We start from the raw sequence: 8,682 nt of genomic DNA, 5'->3' as shown, positions 1-8,682 counted from the left end.
TCTTTGGGGCACAATGTGTAATCTGAAAAAGTAATTTAGAGCAGTCTATTATTGGGGATAATGCATTGTTCGTAGCCACATTTACAAAGATTAGAGGTCTGAGAAGCATTACAGTATTCCCTCTCTTACGAATCCAGAGCAGTTCAGAATATAATCCAAGGCCACTTGAAATTGAAGTGAAGTGTGACCAAAATATTCTCTGTTACAAAACTACTGTCCATACAAGAGGAAAGCGCTTTACCTTTCCACCCAATGAAGGAACTTTTTAGATATCCTATTTATCCTGCTACAGTACATCATTCACAGAACCTATAAATCGTCTACTCCTCGGACTCAAAAAGGTGGGACATCCTAAAAAACTCAATCAACTAAAGGAATTCCCACCTGCCTGCTATAGATGAAATCAGACTAAACTCTAGGACTCCGTCTGATGATCCCTCAAGAGCTCTGCCAGACCTAAGTTATCTAGTATGTGAACAGGGAACAAATTTAGAGTTTCAAGGAACCTTAGAGATCTCCCAGTCCAATTTCTTCTTTGTAGAAGTTGTGTTTCAGAGAGGATAACTTGCCCAATGTCAAGCAGCTGGCTCATTTCTATTCAACATATGTTTATTGAATACCTACTATGTTCCAGGCATCCTAGTAAATACTAGGAATTCAGGTAGCATGAATCATTACAAAACATGGCATACTAGTGAAGCATGTACACTAGAGCCAGACTCACAGTAAAGCACTGAATGTGCGTTTATCTTAGCTTCACTGCTTACTAGCTGTGTGACCTTGGGCACACTTAACCTCTCTATGCTTCAGTTTCATTATCTGCGAAATAAGGTAATAATGAGACTATAACTCATGGGATTGCTGTATGACTTGAAAGAATCAATATACTTAATGCACACAGAACAGAACAGTGGCTGGCACATAGTAAGTGCTCTGTAAGTATTTGTCAATTAAAACACCAGGTTTCTGCTCTGTAGAAGCTCTCCATCCTTTGTTTAGACAGATAGCCTAGCACACTGGGGGAGCGCTAGGCTAGCCATCCTAATTGGTGTTATATGTGGCTTGAGGGCACAGACTCATCTAATTGACTAGTGAGTCCCCCCATCCGGTGCCAAGTACCGCTCCTGGCATGTGATAGACTTCTCAGTATTTGCCGAATGGATGAATGAATGGATCCCAAAATTAAAGAGTTAGGGAACAAGCATCATGGGAAGCAAATAAATATTTGAATGGTACCTTAAACGATGAGAAAGAAGAGCAGCATTTCTTCATGTAGAGAAGGGACAAGAGATTCTAGACAGTTGAAGCAGCAGGAGCAAAGTCACTGGGTTGTCAAGGCGACTAGCTTTCTTCCTCTCTCCATATAGCCTACTCTTCTCACTTCCTTTACCCAAGGGATTTGGGAATTGGATCTGGGTGTGCCATGGAATCTGCAGCTCTCAGCTCCTGATGGATTATATAGCCCCATTCTGATGAAACCAGGTGCTAATGAAGATGCTCAAGGGATATCCGTTGTTCTTTCCTCTAACACATGTTCGTTCAGAGGGAGCTGGCTGATTTCAGAAATCCAGCAGGGATTCAAGTACTGAATGTGTATTTACTTAGCCCATCTGTTCATGGCGAGAGTTTGATTACATTTGACTGTTAATGTAATTGATATTTTCCTTGAGTTTGATCCTCCTCCACGAAGGACTAGTTTTATAGTTACTTTCCATTAAACTACCTATAATTAAATAATTTACTTGAAACATTTTGACATTTATTAATCATCTGGTGGTTCTCATGGCAGAGATATCTGATTGTCCCCCAATATCCAATATCCATTCTCTCCTTCTTCTATAGCAATAACATCCTTTTTTTTTTTTTTTTTTTTTTGGACGCGCTGTGCGGCTTGTGGGATCTTAGCTCCCCGACCAGGGATTGAACCCGGGCCCTCGGCAGTAAAAGCACAGAATCCTAACCACTGGACCTCCAGGGAACTCCCAGCAATAGCATTCTTGATTTTTATCTGGGCACATGAACTCTGAAGATAAAGACTATATTTCCCAGCTTCTCACGCATCCATAGGTGGCCAAGTGACTAAGCAGACATGATATGTTCAATTTCCAAAAAAAGTGCATTTTAAAAGAATGACATTTTCTTCTCCTTTTTTTCATATCCTCCCCTCTGGATGGAATGTCGATGTAATGGCTAGAGTTAAAGCAACCATGTGAACCTTGTGAGGTGACTTTGGGAGTGGAAGAAAATGTTTAAGAGAGCAAGTAGAAGAAGTCTGGGTTTTGATACTCCGTGGAGTACTGTATCAGAGTGCCTACCTCCAGACGTTTCCTTTTTTATTTTAAAACTTTTCCTTTTGGCTACGCCACGCGGCATGCAGGATCTTAGTTCCCTGACCAGGGATCAAACCGTCGCCCTCTGCAGTGGAAGCGTGAAGCCTTCCCACTGCCAGGGAAGTCCCCAGACGTTTATATGAGTGACATCAACTTCTGCTCACTTAAGCTACTGTTAGTTTTGAGTTTGTTGTGGCTTTTTTTCTTGCAGCCACACCTAACCCTAACTTAAAATCTTCCTCTTGCTACCCATCCTGACATCTCCTTTGTCCCCTCCAAGTCATTTGTTACTACTCAGAGAATAAAAACTAAGATTTCCCAAGCAAATAAGAATAATAATGACAATAATAATCATCAAAGGGATAAATACGTTACAAAAACTTTGCTTCTTCCTTCCCCATCCGAAAATATCACTTTGTGAATTTCACGGCCACTTTAGTTATTTTTGGAAGGTCTCATTTGCATTCTATATATGTAGATGATTAAGAGTCATTCGGTGAGTGGGAAGGGATAAAATACGTGGAAAAGGAGCAGCAATGTTACTGAAAGCAGTTTAGGCAGAGGAAGATAAGACTCCAGCAGTATATAAATTATGATACAGCCATAATGCAAGGCTACCCAATGATTACAGAGTGTGTTCTAGAATCACATGTATTGCTTTGGGGAAATCTGCAGGATATTTTGTCAAGTGAAAAAGTAGATTCCAGGCGTGGGGAGGCGCGGGGGGTAAGCCCGCGGCGGCCGCCTCCAGGGGGCCCAGCCCCGCCGCCGGGCGTCTGGGCGTCCCCGCGAGTCCGAGCCGGAGCCGAGTCCGAGCGCGAGCGGGAGCCGCCCGCCCTGGACCACAGGCCCCGACTGCAGGAGCGGCCGCCCGCCTACCACCCGGAGGCCGGCCAGGGCGACTTCGCGTGCGGCCCGCACGGCTACGGCGCCCTCCCCCGACCTCGTCACAGGGTTACCCCACCACCACCCCAGGGTCTGCCACATCCACAGTGGAAACGTCAGCCGGCACCGTGCCGGTTCCGTCGTTGTCGTTGGAGGCTGCCCTGTCTGCAGGGTCGGGGCTCCGGAGGACTCCTTCACCTTCCTGGGCATCTTCCTGGCCGTCGTCTTGTGCCCCTTTGGGTTCATCTGCTGTTTCGCCTTGAGGAAGCGAAGATGGCCCAACTGTGGAGCAAACTTTACTTAAAGGGAACAGCACACCTGGCTTTCCCACACCCAGCTCTCTTTTTCTAATGTAAATGTCGTGAACAATAGCTTTATGGGATTCAGCTTCAGGACTGTTTTGTAAAGTGAGGTGGGCGGGCTGGGCGCTGCCAGGAGGAGCTGAGGACACAGGGGGCGGGAGTGCGGACGCGCCCGGCACCGCTCCCAGGTTAACGACAGCTCAGTAAGGCACAGCTTTTATTTTTCACAGTCTTCAATTTGAGAAAGGTGAGAAATAGTGTTTTAAATAAATGAGATCCATACCATTGTCAAAAAAAAAAAAAAAGTAGATTCCAGAATAATAAATAAATATATATTTATACAGACTTAGAAAAAACAGGAACTACGGACACCAGAATGTTACCAGTATTTATCTCTGGCTAGTAGGATTATAGATGATTTTTATTTTCTTCTATTCTGTTTATTTGTATTTTCTAATTTTCCATGATCAACACATATGATTTATATACATTTTAAGCTGTTTAAAAAGCAATTCTTGGGACTTCCCTGGTGGTCCAGTGGTTAAGACTCCACGCTTCCAACGCAGGGGACGTGGATTCGGTCCCTGGTTGGGGAACTAAGATCCCACATGCTGCTCGGCAGAAAAATAAAGGCAATTCTTAGGTGGTGGCAGGAATAAACCTCCACACTTGCATAGGTCAGAGAGATGTCAAGTTATGCTGTGATGACAAACAAAGCCCTAAAATCTCAGTGCCTTAACACACCAGAGGTGGATATCTTATGCATGTAAAATCCAGTGTGGGTCAGTGGGGACATCTGTCCATCAGGTGTGGCCCAGGGATCCATCTCAGCTTGCAGGTCTCAAGGTCAACGCAGGGGAAAGGAGAGGTAGAGAAGACATTTCCATTTCTAGTTGACCTGTCAGAGCTTGCGCATAGCCCTCACCTACCTGCACGGGAGGCTGGGCAACTGGGGAAGTATATGGGGTATACTAAGTGAGCACTGCCTCTGCCACATACACATATGGTGATTACGTTTTTCTCATCCAAAACCCAAAATTTAAAGCATCACAAGTAAATAACTGACTTTAAAACTGATTTTTAAAAATACATGCACAACAGAATAAATGGTTGCATGCTTGCTACAGTTTTTAAAATAGTCAACAATGGCCTTGGCTGTGAGGAAGGGAGAGGAAACTGGGAAAAGATGAGGCCAAGACTAAAGGTGTCCTCTTCCCCCTCCTAGCTCTTTAATGCATAAAGTTAAGTCTCAACCGTAGTTCGAGTGGAGAGAGGGAAGACAGGACTGAGACGGGAAAGGGCTGGCCAGGAGAAAGAATGAGGAGTTCTGAGGCACTAGGAGGCAGAACATGGACCTCTCCCCGTAGACCATGGAAATACCAGGCAGAAGCGTGCGCTGGCTAGAAACTGGGGAGGAGAGCTGGTCCAAGCAGGATGGAAAAAGTTAGGAAGACTGCCAGATCTGGGCAGTGCCCAAGGTGGGAATTAATGTCGGAATAAAAAGCCAAGAATGTGGGGTGGGGATGGAAGTGGAATTTGAGCAACTCCCTTCAAATGTGCCCTACCATTTGGTTCATACTCTCAAGAAACTGCAGGTTGTGACTTGTCATCTGTTTGATTTAAAGGGACATTCGTAAGACAGACAACAGAAACCAACTCAGCAGTACCCTGGCCTGCAAGAAGATCCCACAGTCTAAATTAGGGACCAGGGCTACATGGAAAACTGAAGGCTGAATCAGGCATCATTCCAGACATAGAGTGGGGCAGGCTGTGGAGACGGTGGGGATAGATGGCTGACATCGGGAAGGCAGCAGTGACTCCAGGGGATCTGAACGGTTGGATCAGGACCCCAGCAAGCAGCTGGGCATGGTGAGAGGAGGGTGCAGCTCCCCAAAAGTTTCTAGCAAGAGAGACTGTGACTGGGGTCCTACTAAGGCACAGGGCTTCACAACAAGTGCCACCCGAGAAGGAGAACTGAAATATCTATGCGGAAAGCAAGGAAAATAGTCATCGTAGGCAAGAATAAAGGAGAAAGGATGACCGCAGCTTTGAGCGTACATGGTTGCCCAGGGCTTCACTTCTGATAAAGGGGTAGGACAGAAAGATCTATAGATGAGGCAGCTTCTCTCCTGCCTGACTTGGTCTGCATTGGCTTCGGGATGGAGCAGAGTTGGGCCCATGGATAGAAGGCATCAGTACCTGAAGCAAAGCAGGTTTGGTGAGGCTGGATGCATATCTACTAACAGAACTTGCCCAACAATTCAGAAAAGCTTTTCCGAGACAGCCTTGTAAAGGGGTTATTCACCTTGTAGGTAGGTTCTTCCACTCACCCAACAACAACGTCCATGTGGCTAGGTATCACCAGTTACTGACACAGAGAAGTAGGGTGGGAGAAAACACCTAGACTGGCCGAGTGACCATTATTTACCAAGCTACTGCTATTGGTTTATTGAATACCTTGGGTGAAAATCCCATGTTTTGTCTCCTTGAAAGATATTTTAAGACGCAGAGAACCTTTTTTTAAAACGTTAGCTTTTTTGTTTGTTTGTTTTTTGGTTGTTTTTACTTCTTTAGCTGAATGTATCCATTGTGCATGAATGCCTGGGCTTGAGTGCTCAGGACAGCACGGTGTGGAAGGAAAGCTCTGGATTAAGAATCAAAGATTCCAAATTCTCATATGGTTCTAGTGAGGACCAAAGAAAGCAATGTTTAAGTGACCCAATGTAATCGAAAAATGAGGTGCGTGTGGGTATCTACCCATCCAGCAACTTTGCAGACCTTGGATTAGTGTGATGCGAATAAGGTGCCGAGGGCATCTCACCCCAGGGTCGTGCAGGGACCCTGCTAAGAGAATGAGAACCATGTGCAAGACCAGGTAGCCTTTCAGAAAAGGTGTCCCCGGATGGGACTCAAGGAGTAAGAGCAGTGGGCGGGGCTTGTCTGGAATGGTCAGATTTCTGAAAGTAACCCTTCCAGAAGCTGCTGAGAAGTGAGGTGATTGCGAGGCAGAGAGAAGCCCAGCAAACTGAGTCAGTGTGATTTGGCCTCCTGGCAGCAAGTAAGGGATGCCCGGAAGGGCCAGAAGGGACAGGTTAGGAGGCAAGGTCTCACCTACCATACCTGGCTGAGAAAACCTCCCTCCGCATCTGAGCTGCCACAACATGGCAGGCCTTAGGGATGATCAGCATCTCTCACTGCCCCTCCCTCCGCTATGACCCCAAGTAAAATGTTTCCTTTGAGACTGCAAAGGGTTTTCAATGTTTTAGAAGCCACTTTGCAGGTGTGATAGGAGGTCTAGCAAAACAAGTCAGGCTGGGTTCTCAAGCCTTTATCAACTAATGCCTTATCAGTCATGCCTTATCTCTTAACACCTCCCTGGGAATTAATTAGCTGAGTGTCAGCTGAAAGTAAGAATGCATCAGAAGAGTAGGAGGAAGTAGCTGGAGAAAGATCCTTTGTCGTGACAAGTAAGCGCATCACAATGTGCCTATTGCAGTTTTGCCTGTCTTGGTCCTGAATATGCCACCGAAAGTAGTTGACTGTCCCCTTCCCGAACTATGGGGACCATTGCATACAGATGCTTAATTATCAAACGGTGTTAACTCATTGTCATTGTAACTTGTTGATGCCCCAAATCACCCATTTGCAGAGGATGACTGATCCAAAAAGGTATCCTAAAAATCAAGGTATGGGAATTCCCTGGTGGTCCAGTGGTTAGGACTCCACGATTTCACTGCCAAGGGCCTGGGTTCGATCCCTGCTTGGGGAACTGGAATCCCACAGGCTGCGTGGCTTGGCCATAAATAAATAAATAAATAAGATAAAAATCAAGGTATGCCAGCTGGTATTTATTAAGTGTCTCTATCCTCAGAGAGACTAGGCATTGGGGGAAATATATATATATATATATATATGGAGAATTCCTATAGAGTTTACATTCTAGGATTCAGATTCAACTATTATTTACCAAGCTCCTCTGATGTGTTAAGTATATATCATCTCATTTAATTTTAGCAAATCCCTACATAATAATAATATAAGTATTATTATCCCAGTTTTTATTCCCAGGGCATTCAAGTCCAAGCCCAGCACTGTTTCTACTATGTTACAGCGGGGTGGGGAGTAATACAGTCAGTACACAGAAGCTTGAAGGGCTGAGATACATAAACATACTCATGAGTCACTAACACAGCTTGACACATCGTAATTAAGTGTCACGTATTTGGGAAGATGGGTGACAAGGATAAAAGCTGGGAGAGGGAATTGACTGAAGGGAGGGGAGGGTAAAGCAAGGTGGAGCTCCTCTGAGCTTTCCCGGATGAGGTGAGGGTGGAGCCGATTATCGCCGGTGGGGGGGGTGGCGGGGGGGGGAAGGCTGGGACCCCGTGGAGAGGCGGTAGTGGCAGGAACAGCCTGCTGTCTGAAATAACAGAGACAGTGAGTCTGTCGGTGACATCCTTTCAACCTGTGGTTCAGGGTGGGCGCTCCCAGTCTCCTGGATGCAGGTAACCGAGGAACTCCACTGCTGCTCAAGGTAAACTGTAGAGCGTCAGCCTCCAGCATAGACACTGGTGTGCTAATTCCAGCCCAGGCTGGCAGACAGCAGGGGCTCTGTCTAGGAGAGCTGGGGACAACACATTGGAAAGGAGGGAAATGAGCTTTGGGCTATTTTTAGTGCTGCATCTCTGTGCGGAGCGGACTTGAGGCACGTGCGTGCCTGCGAATTCATCCGATGGGAATATGTTCACGTGCAGCCTGTTCACTAACGTCCTCTCCAGCCAAGAGATGCCTTTCTACAACCTAACTTGTGGTGACATCATCTTCTACCCACTGTCATATACTGATGGTCTGCTGGGCAACTTCCTAAGCCCTCTGCCGAAGCTGTGTCCAGGGAAATAGCAACCGCTGAGAAATCAGCAGCTTTTGACATCATAGGAAAAGGAAAGTTTCTCAATTTCCCAAATTTTTAACAAGTACCAAATATAAACTCAGCTTGGTTGGAAATATAAGCACAATGGAATTCTGTAGAACCTTAAAGGAAGCCACAGACGATTTTCCCTGAGCTGCAGTGGAAACTCTACACCCTCAAAACACCCAAGAGCTTTCCCACCAATAAAGCTTGTTGGCAGAACATTACATCATCAGAAAAAACTCTGATTGGCTGA

At 45.8% G+C, this 8,682-nt stretch overlaps 1 pseudogene across 1 annotated transcript; it reads left to right on the top strand.

Annotated features, from left to right (window-relative positions):
• The first annotated feature begins 341 nt into the window (after positions 1–341).
• Positions 342–7,876, top strand: LOC309667628 (membrane protein BRI3 pseudogene; annotated as a pseudogene). The gene has a single exon. The product of its transcript is annotated as a membrane protein BRI3 pseudogene (transcript).
• The last annotated feature ends 806 nt before the right edge of the window (positions 7,877–8,682 follow it).

This window comes from Balaenoptera physalus (genome assembly GCF_965194825.1).
Source record: "Balaenoptera physalus genome assembly, chromosome: 10".
Taxonomy (NCBI): Eukaryota; Metazoa; Chordata; class Mammalia; order Artiodactyla; family Balaenopteridae; genus Balaenoptera; species Balaenoptera physalus.
This window is presented reverse-complemented; position numbering and strand designations above follow the sequence as displayed.